This window comes from Rhincodon typus, unplaced genomic scaffold, assembly GCF_021869965.1.
Source record: "Rhincodon typus isolate 14 unplaced genomic scaffold, sRhiTyp1.1 hic_rhity00001962, whole genome shotgun sequence".
NCBI classification, from domain to species: domain Eukaryota; kingdom Metazoa; phylum Chordata; class Chondrichthyes; order Orectolobiformes; family Rhincodontidae; genus Rhincodon; species Rhincodon typus.
Genome location: NW_025967600.1, coordinates 1 through 14,506, shown reverse-complemented (window position 1 = coordinate 14,506; position 14,506 = coordinate 1). Strand labels below are relative to the sequence as shown.

At 39.5% G+C, this 14,506-nt stretch overlaps 1 long non-coding RNA gene across 1 annotated transcript; it reads left to right on the top strand.

Moving 5' to 3' along the window:
* The first annotated feature begins 519 nt into the window (after window positions 1–519).
* On the top strand, window positions 520–8,128 carry LOC125481392. The gene is made up of 3 exons (XR_007261315.1): window positions 520–1,945; window positions 5,197–5,271; window positions 7,250–8,128. It is a non-coding gene; the product is annotated as an uncharacterized LOC125481392 (long non-coding RNA).
* Window positions 8,129–14,506: the final 6,378 nt, after the last annotated feature.

The following is a 14,506-nucleotide window of genomic DNA, read 5'->3' as shown; positions in this document are numbered from 1 at the left end:
AAATTTCCATACTTGCTTCATGTATACCAGACACCTTGTGGAATCCTGCTTAACCTAGTGGACATAACACAGGGCTTGTCCAGCAAAAAAAAAATCATTTTGTAGGTCTTTGTTGCCTAACCAAGTCTATGCCACATAATTTCTTTGAACCCAAGAAACTTGGAAAGCCCATTATCAATGGCCCTTTGTTAAATGTCTGACCACTCATTCTGAAACAAAAACCTTTTTTGCCATTGCAAATATTGTTTGAAGTTACTAAAGCCAGAGTTTTTGAAGGATAACAATCAAATTCGTTCTCCTTCCTCAGTGAATTTTTGAAAGAGTAGGATAGCTCCCATGAATTAGTTAGAAATGATTGGCGAGTAAAATAAAGATCACCTCCCATTACCCATTTGATAAATAAAAATGAAATTTGATTCTGATTTGAGCAAAATAACTAACACACTACACTACCTATCACTTTTATTAAATCAAAAAAAATTAAGTATTTTGGTGCATTCAAATACCAAATTCTATGATGTTGAATTTTTTTCTGTAACCTGCCTCATTACTTTATACGTCAACAAGCACATGCATGCAGTTGCAACCATGCATGGATCAGATCTTTATTGAGATACGATACCACATGATCCACTGTGTTTCCGGTCATTGTTGCAACTTCATACCTTTCAATCCGGAATGTGTTCCAATGCATCACTGATTCCAGAACAAGTAAAACATCTCATGGTTCATTCATGTATATCTTATTCTACCTTTGATTTCTAGACTTATTGTCTACTACCAAATCAACACCTCAAACATTTGAGAGTAACTTTACCACCGTGGAGCCAAAGGAATCCCATCTCAGTCACTTGATTCCAGTGCCATGTTAAAACCGATGTTATATTAGCATGAATGCAAATAATTACATTAACACACTACTGCTCATTACAGATACAGCTTGAAATTTCTCCCGTTTCTTCAGCCCCTTGTCAAAGGTGACATCCTTATCTTGGGTCCACTTAAATAATGTGTCTCACTATTTAACTTAATCTTTGCTAATGCCATAATGTCCAGGATATCATAGTACATTAGTAATATGGGCCCTCAATCCTGCAGTATATGTTTACAGCCCTTTTACGTTACCTTAAAATGCTAGACTATAATCTCATGATCAAAAATATTTTGATCCCGAGTTTTGTACTTGTAAATTCAGTGCTCATTTTTCCTATATCTGTTTGGATAGTTTAGTAGAATTGTTGCTCAAAACATGCCCTATACTTGGATGTGTTTGATCGATCCATTCCATTCCTTTTTTACCCTGGTAGAGTGGTAGTGCATACTGATGCAAACTGTATTAGGAACTTTTCAAAGCAGTAGCTATACATAGCATCGGACTAGTTTTTCCTTTGGTCATTGTTTAAATTTGAGGTCATTTTTAGTATAGTGGCAACCAGGTACCAAGTCTTGATTTGGTCTCACTGCAAAGTCCTTGCTCTGTATCTCAATCTTTACATCCTGCGAATAAAACACATTTTTGTTCAGGTCAATAAAACCTCGAGGAAAAAAAAATTGAACAGGATTTCACAATCAGTTGTTGGTTTACGTCTTCTCATTGGTCTATGAGAGTGAACCACTGGAACTTGGGGACAAGATGAACATGTACCTTACACAATCTGTCCACTATAGTTGCAGTATTTCATGACAAGCCTCAAAGTGTTAACCAACCATGTAATAACATTTTTTTTGCCATTGAATGTAATGATTTAGAGACTAACTCCATGAACAATTACATCGTTGAAGTTTATCTATGAGCTGACAAAGTCAAGCCAACTGGTGCTAGCAGTTTGCAGTTGGTTTTGTATTAATCTCTAATGGGTTGTCTTCCTTTTTTTTAACCTTCCCTTTCATCTCTGTGATCTGAATATCTGACTGAGGCAGATGACGAGCCAGTTTCTGGACCAATGTGAGTATAACATTTAACAAGTTACTTAAATATGGTACTCTTTTTAAAAAGTGACATTGATTTCAAGTGCCAGCTGCAATGAGTACACTCGGATCAGGTTTAGTGTGGGTAACGTGCTGAGTAAACCTTCCTCCATCATGCCTCATCAGTGCACCTCAATTTTCAGCAGTGAGGATGCCAGTTCACTGCCAGTTTTATTAGGGGCAGTTTTATTGTGACCATTAAGCACCTAATTGAGATTTCTCGCCGTTCTTGTCTAAAGAATGGTGAGTGGTTCACTTCAACGCACCCTGAGTCGGAATTCTATCCAGACTGCCTGGCCAAGATTATGCTAATATTGTGCTTTTATCACTTTTCTTGCTTTCTGTTGTTTTGTTGCACGTTTCCATGTGTGGCCAGTTTTTAAAAAAAGTTTTGACATTGTCATATGTTAATTAATTCTAGTAAAGGGTAAAGTCACCATGGTCCTCAGTACAATAGGGCTGCTCTTTCATTAGTTAGAGACATCACTGGTGGCAGTTTAACCTGAGAGTCGTCATACCCTTTTGAGGGAAAGGGTTGAGAAGGAGAGACCTGCACATTAAGCTGAGCCTGTGCAGGTGTTGAACCCACACTGTTGGCATCACCCTCTATAGCAAACCAGCCAACCAAAGTAACTGACCAACACCCTCACCCCCAACAATGACGACGAGAAATTGCTAAAAATGCCTGGCTAGCTCATTCTCAAGTTAATTATATTTAAATTCCCCAACCCCTTTGATGCAAGGTATGAGATGCAGATACCAATTAACTTGCACACTGGGGACTCATTCAGGAGTTAGTAAGCCTGTCATCTTGACTGTTTATGCTGGCCTCAAAGCTTGATCAATATTCTCATGATCCCCAACATCGTATTTTTATAGAATTTATAATAGAACAAACATGGATACCATACTTCTTAAGTTTTGAATTTGCTGCTATTGAAACAGTTATTATTGAGAATTAAAATTTGATGTTATAGTTTGTCATGCGCATCTTTGTCTAAGCTCTTTCAATCTCCGTTTTTCTGCAGCATGCTTTAGATGATGGCTTTATGGTACTCTCTGGCTCAATATTGCATTAGTCTATAAGAGGGTTTCTGTTAATGTCTTCGGCCTTGTACATTTGTAGGATGTTCTTTTTCTAGAAAATTGCTGAACGTCAAATCAGTAAATAGACAAATAAATGTTTCTTACTAGAATTGTGTTCTTTTATGTCTTAAACAATAAAAGCACATTCCAAGCCTGGTCTGTCTCCACTCTGTACCTACATAGCCCTTACATATGCTGAAAAATTAACTGTTTGTTTTCCCTGTTCTCAGTAGCTCATCACCAAAACCTGACAACGCACTTGAAGCACTGCTGTAGTCTAGCTGCTTCGTCACTGTAACTCTTTGTTTCTTATTGGTCACTCCAGTCAGCCTCCATATTTTGCACGAAATTTGTTGGAAAGCAGTTGTGATCACAGTATATTGGGAGAGTTGTTGAAATAGCTTTATATTGTTACAAAGAATCTAATGGTTAATGTTATTAAAAGTGGGTTCTTGAATCCATTTTGAAAAACCCATAGGCTAGATCTTAAACTGCTTTGATAAGCTGTGAGTGAGGCGAGGCATTGAACTGATGATGGAACTAAGTGGATGGAAGCATTGGAGGACCCGTTTTCGCTGGGGTGCAGCTATCTGAGCAACAATGCCATTAGGACAGATTGCCCACTTCAGTTATAGGGAAAACCTCCTGAGGTGGAGACAGTAGTAAATCTTGTACTGTTTATTATCATAAACTGTCCAGTTCAAAGTTTAATAATTCCTAATTGTCCATCACCTGAAATTATTAGATGTAAAAAGTTTGAATTTAGGTTGCTAGTTTTAAATGACCTTTTACTAACTTGTATAGTATAAAAGATATTGTTATCCACAACACTCATGAAAGAGGTGAAGCTGCTAATCGAGAATACTGATTGATGGGAAGCTACTTTAGCCTTGACAAGAGTCTTTTGAGAGGTTAATGGGAGAGGAGAAGCGGCTGGGCATCTGTAGGTCAAAGCGTAGCAGGGTGGAAGTGACCATAGTCCCACCATAGGCTGCTGTCTTGGCAGAGAGATGACCAGTGTGAGTTGAACCTGTGTGTTTCCACACCTCCGGTAGTAGGTGAGGTTGAGAAGGCAAGACCTTCACAGTGACTTCAATTTGTTTGGGAATTGAACCCACCCCGCTGCCATCTCACTGCATTGCAAACCAGCAGTCCAGCCAGCAGAGCTAACTGGCTCCTCGCGGTAAAGGAAGTCAGGCTGACCCCACAATCTTCAGTTCCGCTTCTTAAAAAGAAACTCCAGCTGTCAATTTCACCAACAGTTGCTTCAAGTGCTATGTCTTTAATCATCAAGTAATCAATATTCAAAACTAATTTTTAAATTTTGTCACAAAACCTGAACCAATTTCAGATTTGCAAGTTGTTATTTGTTTTAAGAACGCATTACCTGGACACTGCAAGTGACTGGCCACCTTTTTTTATAAAACAAAATTTCACTATCAGAAATTTGATTACTAGTGTCGGGTAACACTAAGTTTGTTGCATCCAGTAATTTATTGTAACTCTGACCTCCTGATGTGTTGAAGAGCAGTTGAATGACTTGTCCAAATCCAAGCATCCAATAACAACAAATTGTCTTTGCTTCATCTCAATTCCCAACAGTACTTTTGGCTGATTTTTTTTTTTTTTTTTTTTTGTTCCCTCAAAATGCACAAAAACATTTTGAGTTTTGAACAGTGGACTGAAAGATCTGAAAATAATCAAGTCTTTGAATTTAAAAATAACTTTTTAAATATCATTTATGGATGTGAGCATCACTAACTACACTTATCATTTATTGTCCATTCCTAATTGTTCAGAGGGCTATAGTCAACCATGTTGCTGTGGGTCTTGAGTGTCATGTAGGCCAGACCAGGTAAGGATGGCAGTTGCCAGACATTACTGAACCATATTGTTTACTGTCATAAAAAACAATGGCTAGATGATTGCCATTAGGCCAGCTTTTGTTAATTTTAGATTTTTAATTAATTAAAATCTCATCACCCCAGAACATGATGCTGTGGTTCTGGATTAGTAACCCAGTGACATTACTGCTATGAAGCCACCTCCCCACATTGTATCATCTCCCATCAAACATTAAGCTTGCTAAATATGATTAGTACAGTAAATAGCTGTTAACTTTTTAATGTAATTCCAAACCAGGAAAACTAATTCGACAAACAATCATAAAGACAAGAACTTGCGTCAGAGAAACACCAACTAATCCTTGGTTATCAGGTATGTTCCATTTGTCATGTGAATTTTTCTTTGATCTTGTATCTAACATTATTGCATGTTTGTTGGGCTTAATATCTCAGAGAGCAAACTGCACACTTCATTTTTTTTAAAGTGACCGGAAAGCAAAGATAAACTTTCTGCTGCCCAGTCCCACCAATTTGCAAGTGCTAAGAAAAAAGAGAAAATGGTTAAATGCCAGCCATTCTCTTGTTTTGTTTTAAACTTGCTGGAACTATTGCAGCTTGTTACATGAATATAAAACACATATAACTATGGATACTGGAGATCTGAAATGTACACACAGAAATTACTAGAGAAACTCTGGTCTGGCAGCGTCTGAAAAGAGAGTTCATGTTCCTAGAAAGGTCACTAGACTCAGTGTGTTGTTTCATCACAGATGCTGCTAGACCTGCTGAGTTTCTTTAGCAATTTCTGTAGCTTACTACGTGACTGTTTTAAATCTTCACATTCCACTGTGTCGAACTGTTTTGACTGGTGAGACGACTATGGGAGCACCTGGAAAATGAAAGAAGGGACAAACGCATTTTTCAGAATTCCTGAATTGAAAGCATGGAATGAAAACAGGTTCTTAGTTGAAAAGTGACAGTATGCGATTTTCACAAGCTGCGGATTTCTCTCAATTCTAATTACATCATGACATCCAAGACTTCAGAATTTGGTCGATTTTCATAATTTTACTGTAGCCGCTTGATTTCCATGGATAGCGTTTTGTTTGCATCACAGAATTACATCATTGTGAATTTTTAAAGCTGTTATTAAGTTGGACTTAGTGATCAAGTTACTTAAGGGCAAACAATTTTGATGACTGGTTGCTGTGTGTGCTTCACCATGAGAACTGTTTGCCAGTCTGTGGTCGGTCTGTTGAATTCTCATTTGCAGTAGTTATTCTTCGAACAACTAACTGATTTCTCTCTGCAAGATATGAACGGGCTGCATCATGATCCTTCCTGAATACCTTGTGTCTAATTTCTGTGAGCCTCTCTTATTCCCCCTTTGACAGAGGCTTGACCCAAACCATCAATTTAGTCAGTGACTGTAGGTTTTTCTGGTTTTGGGTCTCTTCAGTCAGTGATAAGTAAGAGTTTGTTGAATTAAAGGGAGTGAGATCACAACTGCCAGTTGTATCTGTGTACAATGGCACCAGTGGGTTGAGAACATTGAACTTATCGAAATAAGTGTAGGAGGCAACGTCTTGACTAAGCATCATTCTCTGCTATTTTTTGATCACTGAACGCAATGGAGCCCACTTTATTTTTTGATGCTCTAATATAAATGTGAATGCCCACATTTGTCACATTGCTGTCAGTACAGAATATTTAGAATGCTGTATTTGCCTCTTGTGGGGGGGGGGGGGGGTTTTCTGCCCTGCTGCTTAAATTTCTTTCTGAAATACAGTATTATTGATATTCATTGCTTCATGATAAAATGCAACATTAACAGAAGAACAGTTCTTGCAGTAGCACTAATCCCTGTTTGTACCTTATTTGGACAGTTAATTACTAAATCTGATTGTAATTCCTGCAGAAATCAACAGTCAAAATTGAACCATTAGGTGATCCATTTTTACGCCAATCCTAATCACCTGCCCTGGATGCTGCTCATTACAGTAGCATTTCCTGCATTAGTCCTTTCTGCCAGTTCTTAAATTTACAAATTCAATTATTAACTTAAGGTGTTTGTCATTGGTGTATCCCCAATACAATGCATTACAGACCAGTATTTTATGTATGAATTTTTAAATGTACATTTTTCTGTAAGCATCTTTACTTGTAAGTATTGATACTGATCAGACAAGGCTGTTATTGGCTTAAGGTCAGTCTTGTTCTGATGTGCTTGCTTATGCTGACAAATACCTTGAGTTTTTACAGATCTTAAACCAATAAGTTTTTGTGACTAAAGTCATTTCAGTTTGGTGAACGTTCAAAAGTGTAATTGATTTATTCATACATCTTCACAGAACTTTGAATTTCTGAAGATCATTATCAAATAGCATGGCTATCAGTCAAGGACTCTGGAGATTGTTGGTCTGAATGGATGGGTTTTGACCTTCCCACTGTCTAAGCAGGAATAAGATGGCTGTGCGAAGCATGTTTTGCCTTATTCAATCTCTTCTAAAGAATAAAGTATTAAAAAGATTGCTTTGCAAATTTATTTCTGATTATTTCAAATCGATAGGGTGTACTTTGAGTGCTTGATATGCTATTTATTGATGCTTGATTGTCTTCCCCCACCCTCCTCCACCCCTTCTTCTTCCTGCGTTTCTGTTTATGTGGATGCATGCAATGTTTATTATTTCTCGTGTGCTCATTCATACACTGTTCATCACGTGGCACTCCTAACTCCATGATTCCTTTTGTTCTGTCCTGGAACACTTGCTAAATAACTGCATCACTCATATGGTATTTGATTTGAATTTGTATATATTGCAAATGTTAGTGTCCAGCAAATCAGAAGCATATAAATAAATGATGTATTGCACTGACCTGGTAGAGGTTAAGGCTAAAGTATATATATCTCTTCCACTGCCATTTCATGAGCCCTATTCTTGATGTCACATTCTAGCACAGTCATTGCATGGTAGTTTTCTATGCAAGCTTGAAAAAGCAATTTATTATCTGTCTCCTTTTCTCCTTTCAAATTACTGTTCTGAAATCCGCCCTGTGTTTCGTTTGGACACTAATAAAACTTTAATGTTGTGACTTTCTTTCAAAAGTAATTTTGGGTGTGTAAATGCATGAGATTGCACATTTACCTGTGGTTATTATAATCATTAATATAACTCCATGTACAGTATGTTGACCCACTGATTTTTAAAAATAAACAATGACATTGAAAACTAGGTCATTTGCGTGAAATTTGTCAAGGGTTGAAATGAGTACATTGTATTTAAATGTGCGGTGCTGCCTTCGAGAAGAGATCAGACAGGGATCTTCAGGTTTTACATTGAATGCTTTTTGGTAACCAACCAGTACAGACACTGATATTTTGATAAACCGTAATGTCCCGAGTATCCAGAGTAACTAATGGCCTTGTCCTAAAGTGGCCACAATTGCCTGAAAACATTATTAAATATTTTCAGCCAATGCTAAAATTTAATCTCTTGATTTGATCCAACTTTAGTTTTTATTCATGACGCATTGAAGGAAAGAAATGCTGTGGTCAGTGTACTTTCCCTGTGTAATGTATTGATGTTCACATTTCTAACCTATCATACAATAGAGACTAGCTAATCTGAGCCATCTTTCCTTCTTACTCAGTTGGCAGCACTCGCTTCTGAAATAGAATGTTGTGCATTCACTCCCCACGTTTAGAGATTTGGCATAATTTGAAACTGCAGCTCTATTTGAGATGCTGTCCATCAAATGGTATGCCAAATCAAGCACACACACGTCCTCGGATGAATGTAAATGATCCCAAGGGACTATTTCAAAGGAGAGTAAGGGAATTCTCCCCACTGGTCTGGTCAATATTTATCCCTCCTCCAAGATCCAAAAAAAAAGCTGGTTACTTGTCTGATTCGTGTCTTAGTCTGTGAAAATCAGTTGACCTACTGATGTTTTAAAAATAAACAATGACATTCAAAACTAGGTTATTTGTGTGAAATTTATCAAGTGCTGAAATGAGGACATTGCATTTAAATGTGCTGTACTGCCTTTGAGAACAGATCAGAAAGGGATCTTCAGATATTGCATTGAATGCTGTTTGGTAGCTAGCCAGTTTTTTGGTATAACTATGGTGACTAGTGTGGCTCTCGCCTGTAAGGGCTGAAGGAAACCAGTAAGAGACTTTGTTCAATTTTGGAGTTCAAGGGCTCTACATTTCCTACCCAGAGATTGGGATATAAAGAAACAATCTTAGGGTATAGTAAACTGAGTTTTGTGATAATTACGTTCAAATGTAAACCAAAAAATGTAGAGTAACAAAAGTCAAATGTAAGGAACACTATATGGGACAGGAGGAGTATGAAGTAGGTCATACTCTCACACACTGGAATCAACAAAGTGAAAAAGACATCGGAGGAGAACTTAAAGTTGATTATTTCGAGAATATCTAGGCTTTAATCTTCTGTCTCCTAAGTTAGGAATTTAGACTAAGGAGCAAGGAAATTTGGTGAAAAAAAGTTTTTGTTAAAGGTTCAGGTGTTCATTTTTATTAAACAATTTTTCTTGTCTATTACAACAGTGGTGGGGGAGCTCTGACACCTGCAGTGCACATCCTATTCCATGTGGGATGTCTAGTCCATTTCTTGTGTCCTGAATAACCATACAACCTGGAAGTGTCATCAACTACAGCAGCTCAGTAGTATGAGAGAAATAGGCAGATAGTCCAGGAGTCCTTCAAATAAATTTCATTCTTCAATTAGTATTCACTTCTGAACATTGATATAAGCACTGATGACGCCTTCATTTTACTGATGATCAAGAGTGGATTGAGGGGGTCAGCAATTGACTTGGTTGGATTTTCCCTGCTTTGTGGACAGGAAATACTTGTGTCATTTTCCACATTGTCAGGTAGACGATGTCACAGTTTTAATGGAACAGCTTGGCTAGTGAGAGATACCATGATAGAATGGGGAAGGTTATGGGAGAGAAATGTTGTACCAGCACTAGTCTTGGGTGACATGACTCCTTTCATTCTCAAATCGTACTTCAGATGTTTTACCTCCATGTCCAAGATCCTCTGTCTTGCCTCGAGCTCCTAAATGATGTATTGTTCCCATGTCCACTACTAGTTGGAAACTCTCAGGCTAAACTGGCTGCTACTGCATGCTGTAGCTTTTAGGAATTACTAGGTTCAACAGCAAAATAGGTGGCTTGGAGCAATTCATTCCATGTTGCTTAAACCTTGAACCTTTATGGAAATGTAAACGTATTATGACAAACAATGATTGAGTTAGCTTGCAATAAAACAGTTGGCAGGAGTATTATTTATCAGAGTTTGGAAACTGGGCAATTGGAGAGTTAAGGGAAGAGAACTTTAATGTGGTGCTCTGAATGTAGGATTTCCAGGTTTCAGAATTTTGTTTGATAAAAATTAGCTGCATTTCCCTCTGACTACTCCCAGTGCACCTTAATTTGTGCACCCTGTTCTCTGACTTCCTTTCTTATTTAAATTGGCCTTCACAGATTCCTAGGCTGTACCTACTATAGTAGAAATTTCCACATCAGTCCTCCAAAACCAAAAAAGGCTTGGGCTAATTTACCTTAATCTGATGGGATTGTCCTGGTTGATTTGAGGGCCTGGATGTTTAAAAATGGCTGGCCATCACTGGTGATGAAATCTCATCCCATCCACAACTTGAATTGGATGCAGTTTAATGGCATAATGGGTTTTAATGTTTTGAGTTAAATGGAAATGAAATGTTAACTGAAACGCTCCATTCAAGAAAGGAGGCCAAGAACAGGAAAGTATTTTATTAAAAAGGTTAAAGCAGAATAATTAGAAAATCACGATAAAATCCGGCAGAGCCAAGGTAGTTTTGTGAAAGGGGAATAATGTTCAACTGATCAGCCAATTACCGTCCCGTGAGTCTACTCTCGGTCATCAGTAAAATGAAGGAAGATGTTATCAATAGTGCTATCAAGCAGCACCTGCTTGGCAATAACCTACTCACTAATGCCCAGTTTGGGTTCTGCTCTTAACATTTTTGACCAAATGTTGCATAAAGGTAACTAGCAAAATTGGAATCGGGGAAAATGTTATGCTGATTAGAGTCATATCTGGCACATCAGAGGATGGTTGTGATCATTGGATGTCAGTCATCTCAGGTCCTCTGGATAGTTAGTGCTGGGCATAGTTTACTATCTTCAGCTTCAATGTTGATCTCTCTGATCATAGGATCGGAAGTGGGGATGTTTGCTGATAATTACACAATGTACAGCACCGTTTACAACTCCTCAGATAATGAAGCAGTCCAAGTTCAGATGCAACAAGACCTGGACGGTATCCAGTCTTGGGTTGACGAATGGTAAGTATAATTAAGAGACAATCTAAAGCTGTCCCTTGACATTGAGTGGCATTACTGTCATTGAAACCCCCACTGTCAACATCCTGGGGGTTACCCTTGACTAAAAACTCAACTAGACTCACCATATAAATATAGTGGCTACAACAGGTCAGAGACTGGGAATACTTCAGTGAATAACTCACCCCTGAATTCCCCAAGGCTGTCCATCATCTACAATGCGTAAGTCAGGAGTGTTGTGGATTACTCCCCCTTTGGCTGGATAAGCACAGCGCCAGAAGCTTGATACCATCCATGATGTGTCTCCGTAATTAGCACCACATTCACATTCGTGCACGTACTCCACTACTGATGCTCAGTAGCAACATTATGTACTATCCACAAGGTGCACTGCAGAAATTCATCAAAAATGTTTAGGCAGCACCTTTCAAATCCAAAGTCAATTCCATCTAAAAGGATAAGGGCAGCAGATACGTGGGAGCACCCCTCCAAGATAGAGGCAACACAGTGTGGAGCTGGAGGAACACAGTAGGCAGCATCAGAGGAGCAGGAAAGTTGACATATGGGAAATAGAGAGGAGGGAAGGTAGGTGGGATGGTGATAGGGAGTGGAGGGGATTGATCAGTGTGATGGTTAGGTGGGAGAGAAGATTGACAAGTGTCAAGTCAAGGAGACGGGGAAGGCTTGGACATGGGATGAGGCTGGGGGGTGGGGAGATGTTAAAACTGGTGAATTCCATGTTTAGACCATCGGGCTGTAGGCTCCCGAGGCAGAATATGAGGTGTTACTCCTCCAGTTTGTAGGTGATGTCATTGTGACACTGGAGGAGGCCCAGGATGGACATGTCACCCAGGGAGTGGGAGCGGGAGTTAAAATGGTTGGCAACCGGAAGGTGTTGTCATTTGTCGCGTACAGAGCACATATGCTCTGTGAAACGATCTCCAAGTCTATGCTTGGTTTCACCGATGTAGAGGAGGCCACATCAGGAGCAGTGGATACAGTAGACTAAGTTGACAGATGTGCAGGTGAACCCCTGTCTGATGTGAAAAGTTTGTTTGGTGCCTTGAATGGACATGAAGGGGGAGGTGTAGGGGCAGGTGTAGCACTTCCTGCTGTTGCAGGGAAAGGTGCCGGGCGTGATGGGGTTAGTGGAGAGTGTGGAGCGATGAGGAAGTTGCAGAGAACGCCGTCCCTACGAAAGGCAGATAAGGGTAGGGAGGGAAATATCTCTTTGGTGGATATCAGCAGATAATGATACGCTGGATGTGGAGGTTGGTGGGGTGATATGTGAGGACAAGCGGGATTCTGTCTTTATTTTTGTTGGGGGGAGGCGGTGTCAGGGCAGAAGTGCGGAAAGTGCAAGAGATGTGGTTGAGGACATTTTCGATCACCGGAGGAGGCAAGTTACGGTCCTTGAAATAGGAGGACGTTTGGGATGTTCAGGAGTGGAATGCCTCATCTTGGGAGCAGATGTGGCGGAGGCGGAGGAATTGGGTGTATAGGATCGCATTCTTGCAGGAGGGTAGGTGAGAGGAGGTGTGGTCAAGGTAGCTGTGGGAGTCAGTGGGCTTGAAATAGACGTCAGTTTTGAGGCGGTCACCAGAGATGGAGAGGTCCAGGAAGGAGAGGGAGGTATCGGAGATGGTCCGGGTGAATTTGAGGTTGGGGTGAAAGGTGTTAGTAAATTTGATGAACTGCTCAAGCCCTGTATGGAAGCACCTCCAAGCCATTTACCATCTTGACTTGTTGTTCATTCGTTGTTGTTGGGTCAGAATCCTGTAATTCCCTCTGTAACGGCATTGTGGGTCTACCTGCACAACATGGACTGCAGTGGTTCAAGAAGGCAACTCAGCTTAGCCTTCTCAGGAGCAACTAGGGATGGGCAATGAATGTCCAGCCAGCAATGCCCATATTCAATAAGTATAATGGAGTTTTTTGACAGAATAATAAGCATGTTGATAGACAAGAGCCAGCAAATGTTATGTATTTAGATTTCCAAAATGCACACGATTAGGTGCTATATCAAAGTTTGCTGCACGAGATAATATTGTATGGTATGGAGGGTAACTTATTAATATGGATATTGGATTTATTAGCTAACAGAAAGCAGATAATAGGCATTAATTATTCCTTTTTGGGGAAGGTTTAAATTGAAAGCTTTAAATTGTGGAGTGCCACAGGAATCAGTGCTGTGTTCTCAACTATTTACAATCTATATCAATAATTTAGATGAGGGATCAGATGTAAGGGAGCTAAATTTGCCAAAGACATCCAGGTAAGTAGGAAAGTAAGTGGTAGAGAGGTAAAAGTAGAGAGTTTTTAAAAGGTTAGGCCAGTTAAGTGATTTGGCAAAGATTTGGTCAATGGAGTATGTCATGGGAAAATGTGAATCTGTTCATTTTGGCAGGAAGATTAGATGAACAGTATACGGTATAAATGGAGATTGCAGAATTCAATGGTACAGGTGGATCGCTGGATTTGGATGTTCTGGGACATGAATCACAAAGTTAGTATGCAAGCACAGCAACTGAATAGAAAGCTTAATGGAATATTGACATTTATCACAATGGGAAAGGAATATAAAAGTATGAAAACCGAAAGAACTGCAGATGCTGAACTGAGGAAGGATCACTGGACCCGAAACACTAACTCTGATTTAGCTCCACAGATGCTGCTTGACCTGCTGAGCCTTTCCAGCAATTTCTGATAAAAGTGAGGATGGTTTATTGAAGCTGTATGGAATGTTGGTGAGACCACATCTGAACAACGCTGTATCTTATGTGGTCCCCTTATTTAAAAATAGGTAAAATTGCTACAGATACAGTTCAGAAAAGATTCACTTGAGTTGCTCCTGAGGGGATTATCCTAAGAGGCTAGTTTGGACAGGATGGACCTATATATATGTATAGGAGTCCAGAAGAATGAGAAGTGATCTTGTCAAAACATATAAGATCTTGAGGTGACTGGATAAGATGAATACCTGGAGGATGTTTTCTCTTGCAGTTTGATGGAAACTAGGGAACGTGGTTGAAGAATGAGAGGTTTCCCTTCTAAGACAGAGATGAATCCTTTTCTCTGAGGGGCGTAGGATCACGGAATTCTCTTCCCTGGAAGATGGTGGAGTCTTCATCATTAAATTTATTCAAGGCTGAGTGAGAGTTTGGATAGACAAGGGGAGTCGAGGGTCATAAGGTGTAAAGAGGGAAGTAGAGTTGAGACCCCAACCGGATCAGCTTTGATCTTATTTGA